Source organism: Ricinus communis, chromosome 5, assembly GCF_019578655.1.
Source record: "Ricinus communis isolate WT05 ecotype wild-type chromosome 5, ASM1957865v1, whole genome shotgun sequence".
Classification (NCBI taxonomy): Eukaryota; Viridiplantae; Streptophyta; class Magnoliopsida; order Malpighiales; family Euphorbiaceae; genus Ricinus; species Ricinus communis.
In genome coordinates, this window is record NC_063260.1 from 15,835,186 (window position 1) to 15,851,853 (window position 16,668).

A 16,668-nucleotide genomic window follows, 5' to 3' on the forward strand; every position below is an offset into this window, starting at 1 on the left:
AGCGAGGAGAAAATGAGTCACTATCCGAGTAGTTCTCCGAAACACTTTTACTAATTGAGTAGCGTACTAGATTTCATAAGGAATCTTCGCCACATCTAGAGATGGATCCAGAAGCCAACTTACTTATTTGTGTATTCCTAGTTTCAATTTTATTTTTAACAGCATTTTCTTATAAATGCAACACAAATATTTCTACCTATCAAGTACTACAGCATGTGAGGTCCACCTAAATCTAGCCTATTTGTAGCTTTAATCCAATTCCTATTTATTTGGTTAGCCTAAGTTAACTACTCAATTATGTGTAATAAGGCCTACCTAATCTAGCTCAATTGCAAGTTATGCTTTGATTACTAAGTTTTTATTCTAAGTGGGCTACAGTTTACATGCTAATGACCATTTCAGTCCTCCTATTCTAGGTAAGTCAATTAATTAATTAGACATAGCAAAGCCCGCCAAGTCTAAGTGAATTTTATGATTTAAGCCTAGTTTATCAATCATATTAATCTAATGGGCTATAAATTATATGCCAAAGTCTAAATTTTAAGCCTAAGTCTAGATGTTCAATTTTCTTGCCATTCACATAACAGGTATTTGTCCATCCATTCACAAAATATTAAGTAAAATAAAATAAAATATGAAAAGCAGTAAAACTAAATTATTTTAATCCTTTCCTACAACTAAATAACTTAAAAAATGATTAAAAATGAATTAATTTTAACAGAAAACAACAAGAATCCTCAAAATTAACAAAAAAAAGATAGGTTTTGGACAAACAGCCGATTTAACCATATCATATAGCCGATCGGCTCTACGTACAGCCGATCGGTATTATATAGAGCCGATCGGCTCTGGGTTTATGTCTAGGCTAGATTTGCTAATTTTAATGCTCCATTGTATTAAACCCAAGGTTTATGCATGGAAACAAGTGAAAGAAATAATACAAGTAAATAAACTCATTTTAATGACAAAGAAGATCAATTAGATGAAAAGGGCTTATAATAAATAAAGTGATGCTAGCTAAACACAACTAGCAATCTACATACAAGTGCACCTATCAAATATAATCTAGCTATGGCAAGTATCAATGGCGTATCCCACAAGAATTGAGAAGCTACTGCTACTACACTATTTCTATTATCTAACCGATCAAAAGGTGATGAAGATTATTAACTAAAAATGATTAAGAATGCAATGAGATGAGTTAACCCAATTGGGGATTCCCTTTAGCTAGCTGGCTTAAAAACGATAAATTATAAATTGATTGATTAAGAATTGCGATCTGTGGATAATTTTTTAAATGAATTAGCCTCTCTCGAGTTAACCAATTCCTAATCCTAAAGATTTAAAGTTGGAATCTCTTCTTAACAAATGATTTTAGAATAGCATTAATCTCTAAATTATTGCTAATAAGAATGTCTAGTTCTTATCCTAGTAAGTTATTACACTTATCTAATGCAAATCACTTAATCATACAAGCAATTGTCCAAACTCAATTGAATTTCTCAATTACAAAGGAGTTCTCAAATTGATTCAACAATGAAGAAGAAATAATAGATTTTATTGTACTTGAATGAGAGCTACAATCTTAAATCAACAATCCAATCACTTAAGCACAAAACAAGCCTAGTATGGCTAAAGATTACCCCCAAATGGATTTAATATGATTAGTTACATATGTTCATGATTAAACTAATACAAGAATCAAATACAAAATAAACAAGAATTGAAAAGAACATGAACACCCTTTTCTCAAATGGTGAAATGCTATCCCCTCTTGAATAACTTTGGATCCAATCTGTACAGCTCAAGATCTCCTTATTCTTTCCTTTGAATCTTCAAACCAATCCTCAAGAACAACTATCTGGATGATATTGAAGTGGAATTCGTCTCTGTTTTCCTCTTCTTGATTGTCTAGAAGGTGGCTCTTGAGGTTTGTCTAGAATACCCTAAAGTTTTCTCTCTACGTCTATCTAGCCTTTTAGCTGCCTCTAATCGAATGTCTTTTTTCTCTTTCTTTTTCTTTTCTTTTAAATTAGGTTTGGGAATCTAACACTTGGATCCTTGCCGTGTTGAGCTAAAATTATACATCTGTCATTCTTCAGCACGATTTGGATTTAGGCCGTGCTGCTCAGCACGGGCATGCTCCTAGGCCGTGTCACTCTTGGAAACCGTGTTGCAAATCGCTTCTTCTCACCATGTGTAAGGCATTTCAGCACGCCCTCTAACCCTGACCGTGCTCCTCAACACGGGCGTGTTCAACAGTCTAACACGCCGATTCCTCTGTTTCTTCCCAATCTTGGTCTAATTTCTCTCTAACTTTGATAATGCACCTAGAAGAACACCTAAGACACAAAGGAAACTAAAACATGGTGATTCTAATACAAAAGATATAATTTGTCCTAAAAAAACTTAAAATCAAGCATGCAAACATGTGTAATATCAAGGATATAATAAAGATTTCTATCCCTCATGAATATTGAGCCAATACACGAATAACCTAAATCTAATCATTCAAATACATTAACCAACATTAAAGAAAGGTAAATCTAACATGTTAGCCTACTCATGCGATTTTAAATTCAAAATCCAAGAAAAAAAAGTTATCTATTTGAATCTGTAAGAAAAGAAAGTTAACTAAATAACATAAAAGTGGGTCCACCGTAAAATTACTTCACCGTCGAGAAAGAAGACTTTCGTCGACAAGTTTAACTCATACGTAGCTCCCTTCTTTTGGGGTGTGAAGCAGTGTTAAACCAAAATACCCAACAAGCATTTAACTAAAAATATTCAAAAAAATTTCAACAGATTCCAGCAGCTCACAGATTGTAGGGCGTGGTCATGCCTTGTTAAAAGTGACCTTCTGCATAAATTTTCACTCTTCCTCTAAAAGACTTGATTTTTGACTAGTGATGCTTTAAAACATGTCTTTAAGCTGAATTTTACTCAATCCTTGATATTTCACCACTTAGATTAAAAGAAATATAATTTCCATAATTAAGCACAATATCCAATTAAAATATAAGGGAATTAAATACAATAAGTATAACTATTTATGTTCTATCACTGAGATGAACAAGTTCAGTGGGACTGGTAATCCAAAGGTTTATCTAAAGTAGTATGTCACCATCATGGGAATTACAAAGCCGAGTAGCACCTAAATTGTCAAACTATTTACACTGTCACTAAAAGGACCAATTGTAAACTGGTATCATGGTCTGAAAAAATCTAACAAAGCTAAATTGCGTGATTTGTGTAACTCATGTATTAAGCACTATGACTATAATACTCAGTTGGAAGTCTTAATTAGAGATCCCAAGTCCACTAGGCAAAAACTGAATGAGTCCGGGTTGATACAAGCTCTTTTAAAAGGACCAAGTTTGTTTGGTGGTCTGAAATGTTCTTCCTAGTTAGATTAAAAGGCTTCAAATGATGAACCTGAAGACTTTCATAGACTTGTATGATGATGGGCTTCAGGTCGAGAGAATGACAAAAGGAATACTGTGAGAACTGGCGGAAGGCCGAATTATTAGGATGGAGGAAGTATAACTTTGGATGTGAATGTTGTCCAGCAACTTAGGAATTTCTCCAACTTCAGGCAACTTCTCTCAAAAGTTTTTGACAGGTTAGTGCAAAATGGCATGCTCCAACCAACCACCCTCAAAACCCCACATAACCCAAATGCACCTAATTACAAACCCAACACCTACTGCAAGTTTCAACAAGCACTTGGCTACCACACAAATAACTATATCTGGCTGAAACATGAATTTCGAGACCTCATTAATGCCAAAAAACTAACCGACCCATTCCAGCCCCATACTAGAAGAAACCCCTTACCAAACCATGATAACACACCACTATTAAACTAAGTGTCCATGATCACCTCTGACTTTAGTGAGGAGGAGGTTATGAACTCTTTCGAGGACATACCCCGACTTGAACCAGAACCAGAAACCAAGCTAAATAGCCCAAAAAGAACCTTCACCGAGCTAAGGGCACCACTATTCTTAGTGTTCTATCACCTAAAATGGAGCAGGAAACTCAATGCCCAGTTGCCTAAGAATAATCCTAAATCTCACGGTGGTCAGTATTGTGAGTATCACTAGGCTCTCGAGCATGTGATGGACCAGTGCAACCGTCTTAAGCACGAGATTGAAGACTTGATTAACGATGGAGAATTGCAAGTTGAGCCACTCCTCGATATAAATGTGAAGATCTATTAGGATAGCCTTCAGGCAATTTCAATTTCAAGGTCTGTTATTCAAAGTCTCCTTCGACTGAAATTCAGATTAAGGATATTGTGCCAAGTGGCTAGGGGTCAGATGATGAAGCAACGTGTGAGACTTATCTTTTAGAGGTTTAGAAAGAAGGGTAAAAGAAGTCGGTCATGGCTATAGACATCTGATACAGTTCTAGAGATTAGTGTGAGGTCCAAGATGCTAGGACAAATGATATCTAGGCAGACAATAACGCTGAGAAAGAAGCCGAGTTAATAGGTAAAGACACATGGGTTTAAGAATGAAGCAGGTTGAGAAAGCTCCTCAAGGAGATAATGGATTATTAGAACAGTTGAAGGAAGTAAAGAAGACAATCGACATCTGGGAGGCGTTGATGCACTCATCGAATCATAGAAAGGCTTTAATTTAGGCCTTGTCTAGTATAAGCATTAACATAGTGGCTACCCCTGAGGAAATTTTCAAAACGGTAACTAATAAGACCATCGAGATGATCATTTTCTCAAATGAAAATTTACCACTCTAGGCAAGAGACCACAATAAGGCTCTCTATATAGCAACATAAGTCAAGCAGAAAAGGACCCTATGTGTGATGGTAGACGATGGGTCAGCCATCAATGTATATCCTTTTCACATACTCCCCAAGCTAGAGTGCCTACAAAAGATCTGGAGCCATCATATATGGTGATAAAAGCCTTTAACGAGATAAAAAGAAACATGGAAGGAACGAAGAGAGTGCTAAACTCTTTGTATGACACATTGGAAAATGGGATTAGGAACCAAGAGAGTGCTAAAAATTAGGATACCCGTGCATCTTTAGAAGCTTGAGTGGAATCATTTTGTAGGGCTACCGATCAACTCTCCACTCCTATCCTTTCATCTCAGGTTTTTTATGAATTTTGTTGTGGTTTACATTTGAGTAATGATTGTCCATTGTATAGTGATGTTGCTCATTATTCTTATAACTATGAACAGGTGAATTATACGGGAAGTTGGCCAAATGACTCGTATGGAAGCACCTACAATCAAGAGTTGAGCACTCATTCACCCTTTGGATGGAGCTTAGATGGCCAAGAACCATCAGAATTTCAGCAGCCTAATCTTGCACCATCAACTCAAGGTGAAGAGTTAGTGTTAGAGGAGCTGAGGATGAGGTTTATTGCAAGTCTTAAGGATAGATTCCAACAAACAGAGAGGGTACTTGAAGGTCAATAAGCCTCGATTGAGAACATAGAGCATCAAGTAGGCTTGATTTTCAAGTTACTAGCGACAGAACAAAATAAGGAAAAACAAATTAAAGGTATGTACACCCTACACTTAAGGCAGTGAACCTACCGATGCAGCCTAGCACTAGTGAGTATCAAGGTCGTATCCCTAGAGATCGGGTGAACCTAGAGTTACTACTGCTTGCTATGTTATCTAGTCTGAAATAGGGTGTGAAAGTTCTAACATACCAGCTAATGGTTATGAGTGCAATTAAGTAAATGAAGGACAATAATGGACAATTAAAAGACAATTGTAAAGAGAGAAATAAATCCAAAAGGGAGCCTAAGTGATGGAATTCTAAAGATGAATTTTATGGATTGCCGATCTTGCTTACCCGTGCCTAAATCCTGAATTGAATCCCGGTTCCTCTCTCGAGCTTACCGGATTCCTAAACCTGCACTAACCTAATGGAATCTCTTCCTATCAGATTACTACAAATTAGCATTAAGTATGATTTAAGACTATTAAGAGTTGTTAGTTCTTAATCCGTGAGTAAATCAACCTCATATCTAAGTGTTAACTACCAGTCCTTACTATTCAAAATCCAGTTATAACAAGCATTTCTCAATGTCAAGAAACAACCTAATAAACAATTAATCTAACGTCTCAAATTAACCGCATCAAACTTTTATTCTGAATAGCAAGAAGATTGCAAGAATGACAATTATAAAAACTAACAATTAAGCATAATCCATCAACAAAGGTGAACCCTAATGGATTCAAAAGATCTAGCCGCTCATGTTCATAGTCAAAGCAATTAAAGAACAAAATAAGGAAAAACAAATTAAAGGTATGTACACCCTTCTCTTTCAAGTCGAATGAGAAACCCTAAATTTGCAAATTCAAAATCTCAAACCCTAGTTGCCTCTTGAATGCTTCCAAAGTTTGTCTTGATCTTCAATTCGATGTTGGAATAAGTGGAATCCCCCTTCAATTGATGAAAATTGATCTCTCCCGCCTACAATTGAGGTATAGGAAATATTTGATTAAGTATGTGTCTTGGAATTGAGTCCAAAAATCGTCCTCTTCAATTAGAATTCAAAATCGCCTATATAGTTGATTCAAGACACGAGTCCAGTCTTGAACTGTGGAGTCTGTCAGGCCGAGCCACCACAGTCGTACGGCCGGAGGCCGTGGTGGCTACTAAGGCGTGTTTGAAATGGCACAATTGGGGATAGCCTCTTGATAATTCAGCACAGCTGGAGTCCAGGCCGTGCTCAACCCTCGGGGTGCTTGTTCTCGCCCAATTTGATGGATTTTGCTCCGTAATCCCACGTATTTCCCCGACATCGATGGTGTCCTTCGAAATGACCTCAAACGAAAAGGGAAACAAAAGACAGATGATTCTAGCATAAAACGGGATAATCATGCATAAAAATGTGAACAATCGGGCATGAAAACATGTGTAGTATGATGCTTATCAATAGAGCATCAAGTAGGCTTGATTTTCAAGTTACTAGCGACAGAACAATGGGGAACTCCATTAAACGCTACTAAATCCGAGGAGCATTTGAGCGCCATCACTTTGCATTCAGGTGAGAATTTTTCTGGTTTATCTACTATGTTTGACTATGATGCTTCTGTGCAGGACGATTTCTTGAACATGGAGATGGAACCAGAAAAGAAAGAGGCGAACATAATTCCTCTGAAAGACTATCAACAGGAATGTACAGTTGATGATGCTGAGTTGCAGTTAGAGGAATTGTTGGTAGATTTTCCACAAGCCCCTTCGATGATGGAAGATGAGCACTAGTTATCCAATGAAGAAGTCTTGGAGGAGCTCGAGTTTCTTCTAGCAAGTGAACCAAGCCAAGGACTGAAGAAAACCATCGACACTCTTGAAGAAATTGCCCAACCATTGATCCTTCCAATTGTTGAAACTCCAGCTTTCAAATTGGAAGAGCCCCTAGAGCATTAAGACTACGTGCAATTATACGAGGAGCGAGTTTTGCCCATCATACTAGCAGCTTGGTTGATAGTCGGGAAGAGAAAATCGACGATTATCCCTCTAAGCGGATACTTGAAGCCATTTGCTTGGAAGAAGGATGGATGGTCGTCAATCCCCACAGTTTGCTTTTCACCATGAGTCCAGCTAAGAAGACTCATCACATCAAAAAGAAGTGCTTTTGGGAGGCACCCCAAATTCTATTTTTCAATTTTAATAATTTACCCTTTATTGTGAACTTAGTTTGATAGATTTTACAGTTTGTTTTTGGTAAGTTTTATTTATGTTGAGTGTATGAGTTGAGGACTTATTGGTTGTGCAGGTGAGAAAGAGTGAGAAAGTGTTGAGGATCGCAAGTTTTGTATTTTTTGGAGAGCAACACGGGCGTGTTCAAGACCGTGTTTATTAACACGGACCGTGTTCTAATTGAAGAAAATCAAATTAAGATGAACACGTTCACAATAGGCCACACGGGCATTTATGCCTGACTGTGTCCCTAACACGTCCCCGTGTTCCATAAACACGGGCGTGTTCTCGGAAGTTGGTAAGTCAGCACGTTTTAATTCGATTAACACGGCCCGATATCCAGACCGTGTTCGTTAACATGACCCCTGTTGGTGAACACGGGCGTGTTCCGTACACTGCCTATATATACCACTTCATTTCGAAATGGCCAAAAATTTTGCTCTCCTTTTAGTTTTAGCAATTCTCTCCTCTCTTACTCTCTCACTTTTTATTTCTCATCTCGAAGGCTTTGGATATTGCGTTTTTCAAGTAAGTACTCTCCAACTTCATTTTCTGTTATTTTATTTTGATATTAGTTCGAATTTATGTTTTCTTTGTGTTCGAATTTGTGTTTCAAATTTTTTTTTAGTTTATTTCCTTATTTTATTATTTGGTGCATGCATTTACATTCATGTTTCTGCTTAATTTTCTTTTGTTCTCTTTAATTTACTTTATATACTTAACTTGCTCATATTTTCCATTTTTCTTTTCTACCATTATTCATGATTGTGATTAATTTTTTATTTTTCTCTTTATTATTATTGTTAGCCGCTAAACAATAGGCTCTATCATATATAGTCGACTCTGTTGTATCTGTTTTATATTAGCATGTTGGTCTGCCTTGTGATGGTGAAGTTAAACTCCATGTGGATAAATTGAACTGGTTACCTAGAAAGATCCCTCACTGTATTGCTGGCTAGGACCATTACTGGCAGGGGAGATAGTGGTGGTGTAGTTACCCAATCAGACCTGTTTATACTTTACAGCATGCATCAGCACCAGTCCGTTGACATGGGATATTTGTTGGCCAGATAGATTAGTGCCTTCTGCAACAACTCAAAGAAGGTATTTTTTTTGTTTTGGGACTTACATTACTCGACTGACTAGGAGCTTAGGAGTTTTAGAGGAGGCGATACCACATTTGACAGAGCTGGGGGTGATGGAGACTTTGGGACTTCCCCAATTGATTAGTATGGGGATGGTGACTCATAGCCAGGGTCCGCTAGGACCAGAGTATAGACTGAGGAATGATCTCTTGGCATCACTCAGAGAGGAGCGACCTACCCCACGAGCCCATGGTACACAGGATGTCCCACCTTCTTCTGATATTCTGGAGTCTTCCTCCAAACCATCTACTTCAGCTCCTTCTGGTTCTTCATCACTGTTTTAGAGTCTCCAACCGAAGTTTTAGAGCTGCGCACAGAGGTTGGCGAGGAGAAGCAGCTATTTCATTCGACAAGAGGCTTTTTAGTAGGACCTTTTACAGCGTCAGGCTGAGTTTTAGAGCCAGATGATGGCTCAGTTTGAGAGGCAGAGGGCTATGCTTCAGGCCCTGATTGAACATGGAGGTAGGTTAGAGGCCTCTATGGCCAATGACATGTTTGATGATATTTTGCTACAGACTTTGCACATCATTCACGGGTTCCGGAGCGAGCCATTTTGACATCCCTCTAGCGGATGATCCAGCTGGCCCCCCTCTCCGACTGAGCACCCTTCAACACAGCAGCCTGACGAGCCTTCTATTGACGCTGCTCCTACTGATCCACCAGCTCCTGCATGTGACACTACTTTCGATCCTCAGAGAGCAGCCACTTCTCCACCACAGACCAGCCAGCGCTCTGATATATCTGATGATGCACCTCTTTCACCCCAGAGCTATAGTCAGGGCAGTATTATTTCTTTTTCATTTTGCATTTCTTATATTTTGTACACTGAGGACAGTGTGTCCTTCAAGTATGGGGTGGTGATATTAATATATACTTGCTTTCATGTTTTATTGTTTTGTATATGAAATTTAGATCCTTTTCTAGTGTATATATCGCATTTCAATTATCCCATCTCAGTTATTTGTTTATTCTTTGTGCAATTTTTTGTAAAATTTTGAAAATTTTTCACTTTGTTTCGATGCTTTTACTGTTGACTTGCTTTTGGAAATCCTGTTTATGTCCATGTGATCGGGTAAAACCGATAGTGTTGAGTCTTGCGGAAGAATGTAAGATAATTAGTTTGAGTTTTGTACTAAGTTGCTTTAGTTATCTAATTCTGTTTTGATGATTTTTGTTTGGAAGCTACTCAAAAGCACACTTATGAGAAATTGAGCCTAAATTGTAAGCATACACTTTATATGCTTGTATTTATTTCTTGTTGAAAGTGCCAATTACTGTCTTTACTTTTAGAACTTGCTCGGTAATGCTTATGAAGGCCACAAGTAGAGTTTAACACTTTGGTATGATAGAGGCACTTAGGTTTTTCATTCTAGCCAAATAGCCTTCATTCATTTATTGATTCTGTAGATAACCCCCTCTTTTACCATTTTCTATCATATTCCATTACCACTTAGTTTTATTCTGCTTTGGGTTATGATTTTGTACATGAGCTGTTTTTATTGGGAATTTTTATCTTGGGAATAGCTTTGGAATCTTGTAGCAGCTTACTTTAATCCAAAAAGCAATTCACTCTATTATGTGAATGTTCTTCCCTTAACTCCTTTACCGATGGCTTTGCAGCACTGTGAAGTCATGATGTTAATTGTGCTTACGTGATCCATGAATAGCCTCCTTACCCAATAATTCTCAATGAATCATGAGACTACCAAGGCATCTTGATGAGGTATTTCAATTTCTTTTCCATCCTCCTTTGAAAAAACTATATTTGGAAGCTTTTCATTCTCCGCCATCATTACTTGACCTCTTTTTCTTTTGGAGCTCTTAACTATAAACTTTGCTTCACCAAAGATCACATAAATATCTCCCTTTTCAGAATCTCTTTTCCCTAGGGACCCCTCCCGATCTCTATCCATTGATCTTCTGATGTCCATAGAGCTTCTATTTCTGTCTGACTTGCTCTCCTTCCTAGTAACAAATCTTTTGAGGTGACTCCTCTCAATCAACCAATTAATCTCTCTTTTGAGGTGAATACAATCCTCTGTATCATGCCCATGACCATTATAGAACTTAAAGAATTTGTTTTTGTTCCTGGAATTCATGGTTTGCTCTCTCATAAGGTTTGGATACCCAATATCTCCTTTATTCTTCTGAACCCACATCAAGATGTTTTCCCTTAATGTGTTTAGAGGAACAAGATCTTTCATATTATTTCTCCTAGAATCACTCCTCCTCCTATCATCCTTATACCCTAGGTTGGGCTTGTCAGCTTTCCTTTTCGATCGATTTCGTAGTTGGTTCTCCTTCCAACTCGGTAGTCTTCCTCTAATCTGATGAGGCTATGAGCTCGGTCTAGAAGCTCTGCATACGACTCTGGTGGGTCGATAGTTAGCGAATCTTTGAACTTTTTCATGCAAGTATTATCGATCATTGCATCTATGGTTGTATCCTAGTTAAGTTTCTTTACTTGGACAACCTCCTTATTGAATCTTTCCACAAAGTCTTTCAAGCTCTCATCTCACCTCTGAATACACTTCTTTGGAGCACTGGATCTCTTTTTTAGAGGTATTCTAGTGATGAACCGAGTTTTCATCATTCTACGAGTACAGCAAAGTTGTATATCGAGCCATCTAGTAAGCTCTAATACCACTTTTGAGCCCTTTCCTTTAGGATTATTGAAAAAATCCTATGCCTGATTGGATCTAATACATTATGCAACCCCATCTTGATATTAAAATTATTAACATGGCCTAATGGATCCCCGAAACCATCATAGGAATCCAAAGGTGGAAACCTCAGCTTCTCGGAAAAGTGCTCTGCCAGGATACTCAAGCACAAGACATTACCCTTAGAGAGGACTTCATCTTAAATTATCCTTCAAGTATAATACTTTTTCAGAGCATCATTTATTTTCTTATTGATCGTCTCTTCAATCCATGCAGAGTCATGAGTTTGAGAATTGAGATTTTCCTCCTCGGGCTATTCCTTTTTCAAGACCAATTATCCTCTATCCGAGTATTTGTTGTCTTTAGAATTTAGATGGTTGGTGTGCTCGATTGTCCCTAAAGCTCGACTGGTGCTAGTCGGTGTAGCTTGCCTCGCAAGGGTCTGAGCTAAAATGCTCTCATAATAATTTTTCATCTCCTACACCAGCCGATTATACATACCAACAACGTCCTCTAGCGTTAGCTACCAAGGACTCTAAGAAAGACTAGGTGGTGGAAGTTGGCTCTGAGGTGTGATGGGTGACAAACAGAATGGTGGCTGAGACTTAGGGGCTCAAGGTCTCTACCTTATCTCCCTCTATTATGCAACCGAGATATCCTCCACGGCTGGTGGACCTCTCCAGGTATAATTTTTGCTAAAGATTTGCTCAGGCATGTAATGATAAAAAATATTCTTTTTCCAAGTTTGAGAAGATGGTATGGTGGGTCTAGGAGGACCTGGGATTCGATGATTGACCTGTGAAAGAATTGAGGATTTGGCAAGTACATCACTAGCTCCAACTCTAGTCCTGGTGGGAGAACATCCCTAGTTTGATTCTGATCAGATGCTATTTAGCTTGATAAGGTAGGGAAACAAAGCTTTCTGCATAAAGTTTCCCATAGAAGGCGTCAATTGATAACTATGTCAAGAGTGAGCTATCAACAAGATCTCCAAGGGCTGATTCGATCTTAGGAGTACCTGCAAGGATGGTTGGAAAGCATTGAACGGGGTTGTCCGGTCACTTACTCCGATGATTAAGTCAGTAATCTATGAAAGAATGGCCTGCATACAATGAGTGTATAAAGTGACATGCACCTGTAAATGTTTTCTTATAGCTCATTATATAGACATTGAAGTAGAACTCTATAGATATAGGTTGGCTTAGATATAATAGGACTTATTCTTTTGACTGTCTGAAGAATTCTAGGTCGGGTCGGACTCTCTAACTAAAGTTCGTCCATTACATGGTCTCTTAGACTTTCTATTATAGAAGGATACAAACTTGGTCAACCCTGTCTTTCTTGCGTATAATAGATTAGCTTTATAGTTTTTAGTTATCAATCGATATCAAATAACCATAGAGGTTTGATGGATAAAATACAAAAAAAATTTATGAATTGTTTATTGATTTAAAAGATGTCTTATTACAGAGCACATAAGTTGCTTATATAGCAAACACAAAATCCTAAATAGCTAAACATAAAATAAAAATAGATAATTCTCTTAATTATCACAAATAAGTAAGAGATAATTATCTTTATTATCACTAATAAGATAAAGACATTATCCTAATTGAAATACCCTATGGAAACTAAGAGGGGGTGAATTGGATGTTTATAAAAATCAATTTCAACTAAAAACTTTTGATTTGAAAAACTTGAGTATTAATACCAATATAAGCGAAAGCAATTAACCAAACCAGTTAAGCAATCCAACATGAGAATATAAGCAATAACATGAACACAAGTAACTATAAGAGCTTAGGAAAGAGAAAATCAAGCTCAAGGGTTTGTAGTAGTTCAGCCAACTCCTTGCCTACGTCCACTCCTCAAGCTTCACTTGATTTTCATCATCAACGATCCTTTTACGAGTGCAAGATCAAACTAAGTATTTCCAAGCTTACACTCAAACTTCTTATAAGTGTTTCAGTAGCTAACACTCAAACCCAAGTATTTTTCTAAGGCTCACACTCTAACCTCTTACTAGTGTTTCAATGGCTAACACTTAAATCCAAGTGTTTTCTAATGGCTCACACTTTAATCCAATCTTAGATTTCCAATCTTAGTTATAAGAGCAATCAATCCCTTGCCCAAACACTCAACTTGACCCTTTTTAAGCTTTGAATACAAGAATTAATCACTCAACTATCTAAAGGTTCAAGCCCAATCTTGAATCTTTAAAGCAAGATAAAGAAGATTTTAAGGTTGTTGAGAGTTAATATAAATAGTGGCTCAAAGTAAATGCTTTTGTTTGCCCTATAACTGTTAAAAATGGAGTTATATAGTTTTAGATGAAATAGAGACATTATACCCTTATTAAATGCACAAATAGTTGTTTTAACAATCTTCATAAATGTAGCTTTATGGGGTAGGAATCTTCCTTCATGGCCGTGAAACTTCAGCACAAAATTCAGATTCAAAAGTCTAGAACCGGTTATGGGCGTGAACAAAAGTTCACAACTGGGAACCTTGATCGTGAAGCCTTCTATGGTTTCTTCATATTTAGAGAGTAAAATCCTTGACGGGCGAGAATCCTTGTTCATAGAGTGAATGTTTTCTTCATGGGTAGAAAAAATTATTCAAGGTTGTGAATCTTTAACTTCATGGCTGAGAACACTGGTCGTGAAGACTATTGTGATTTTCCTTACTTATTCAAGCTAGACAGACTTCACAAGCGTGAATATTTGTTCATGGCCATGTATCTTCACATTCATCCCTAGAAAGGCTAGCCATGAATCCTTTTGTTACTTTTTCTTTTGAGCTGCACCTTCACGAGTGGGAACTTTTATTCACAATTGTGAAAATAGACAATTTACAAGCGTGACAAAAAGTTCATGGACGTAAATCTATCCTAATATATATTTGTTTCATTGTATCAATGGTAATCAAAGAGTACTTACTAACAACAACAACACTAAATAAGATTGTTAGTAATAATAATATTTTACATCATTAAAATCATATATAAAACTTTAGAATCAACAATAATTATCACTAAATAATAAATGATTATCTTCTTATATAAGAAGATATCTTATTCTCTAATATATTATTTATTAACTAAAATAGAAAAAGAATACTCAAAAGTCATAAAATAGGCTATTTTAAAAAAGGAAATAACCAATTTTATGAAAATAATGATTTTTTCAAATGTTAATAGTTATATTGATACTATCATTTGCTTAACTATATGAAAAATTTATAGTTACTTTGTTTTCAAAACAAAGTAATAATGCTTTATTTTAACTCACCAATTAGACAATGACAATTAATTTTTATTTATATAAATTTTATTTTAAAAAAATTAGATAACCTGTAAATATAAATTACCAATTAAAATGATATCTGCTAAAGTAACATAAGATAGTTTTAAAAATCTATGCACTCTTAAAATGTATAAAAAATAGTTTAATTTGCAAAAAAAATATAAAAATGATTGTCATTTTTCATAATTCAGCAATAAATTTTATAATTATGAGAAATTTAATATTTTTTATAAATTTATCAATTTTTTTATAAATCATTAAATTTTGCAAAAGTTATCATTTTTTTCATAATATTATTTATTATTTTCGTAACTAGTTTGACTTACGAAAAATTAGTGTAATTTACGTAAAAATATGAAGAGGATTGTCATTTTTCATAATTTAGCAATATAATTCGCCATTACCAGAAATTTAATATTTTTCCTAAATTTATTAATATTTTCGTAAATCAATAAATTTCCCTAAAGTAATCATTTTTTTGCAACTAATAACACTTATGAAATATTAGTATAATTTGTGAAAAACATGAAGAAGATTATCATTTTTCGTAATTTAACAATACATTTCGTGATTACAAGATTTAGCATTTTTCATAAATTTGTTATTTTCTTATAAATCATTAAATTTTGTAAAAGTAATTTTTTTTGTAATATCATTCATTTTTTCGCAACTAGTAGAACTTATGAAAAATTATTTTACTTTATAAAAAAAAAATATGAAATGATCAGTTTTCGTAATTTAGCAATATATTTCATGATTATGAAAAATTTAGTATTTTTCATAAATTTATCAATTTTTCTTAAATCGTTAAATTTTGCAAAAGTAATCATTTTCTTCGTAATAAATCATTTTTTACAACTAATAATTTTTAGGAAAAATTAGTATAATTTGTAAAAAAAAAAAGAATAGAATTGTCATTTTTCATAATTTAACAACATATTTCGCAATTATGAAAAATTTAATATTTTTCATAACTTTATCAATTTTTTTATAAATCATTAAATTTCACAAAAGTATAGAGAGTTCAACAGATTATTACGATCTTTACTTAAAAAATTGAAAGAAAAAAGTTTAAACTAATTAAAATTAATGGTGTTTAAAACAAAATAAAGTGACTTTATTTTAAACAAAATAATCCTAAAAATCATTTTATTATATTTATATGATCTTGGATGGTCTATGGAAGATAAGCTTATTCCTTTATGCTAGCTATATTAGTACAATTCCAATAATCAATAATCAGTCTCATAGACTTTATTATTGATGCTACATCTTATTTGGAAGAAAAGAAAATTAACACCTTGTTAATCTCTATTAAATTAATATTTTAATTATTTAGTATGAAAAGAAATAAAAATATATAGAAATAACGTGCAAAATGGATTAAAAAGTTATATGCTAAAGCTCATTTAGATTATTAATAATAAATTTTTTATTAGTATTAGTAATTATCTTGTCTTTACTTTTTTTTGTTAGCAATATTAGATTTTCTCTATCTTAGTGTTTTAACCATTATATGCTGGTGCCGGATTGACTCATATAGTTTAAATAGTATTAGTTTCTTAACTTTTACACCTTGACCCTTTTAGCTTTTAACTTATACAAAATAAACTTTTCCTTTGGACAATACTTCAATTCCTTTTAATTTGGTAACATGCAAATAAATTTCTGTATTGTTACATTAGCATTACCTAAAAAGAACCCTAGCTTCTTATCTTGAGAATTAAAAAGAAAAAGTAATATGATATTCCACATGCTGGTAAGTGAAGAGAAAATGAAGTATAACTACCTGAATAAATTAACCGTCACAAAATTAATGATTGATATTTGTTTAAGAAAAATGGATGTATGAGATCGCATATG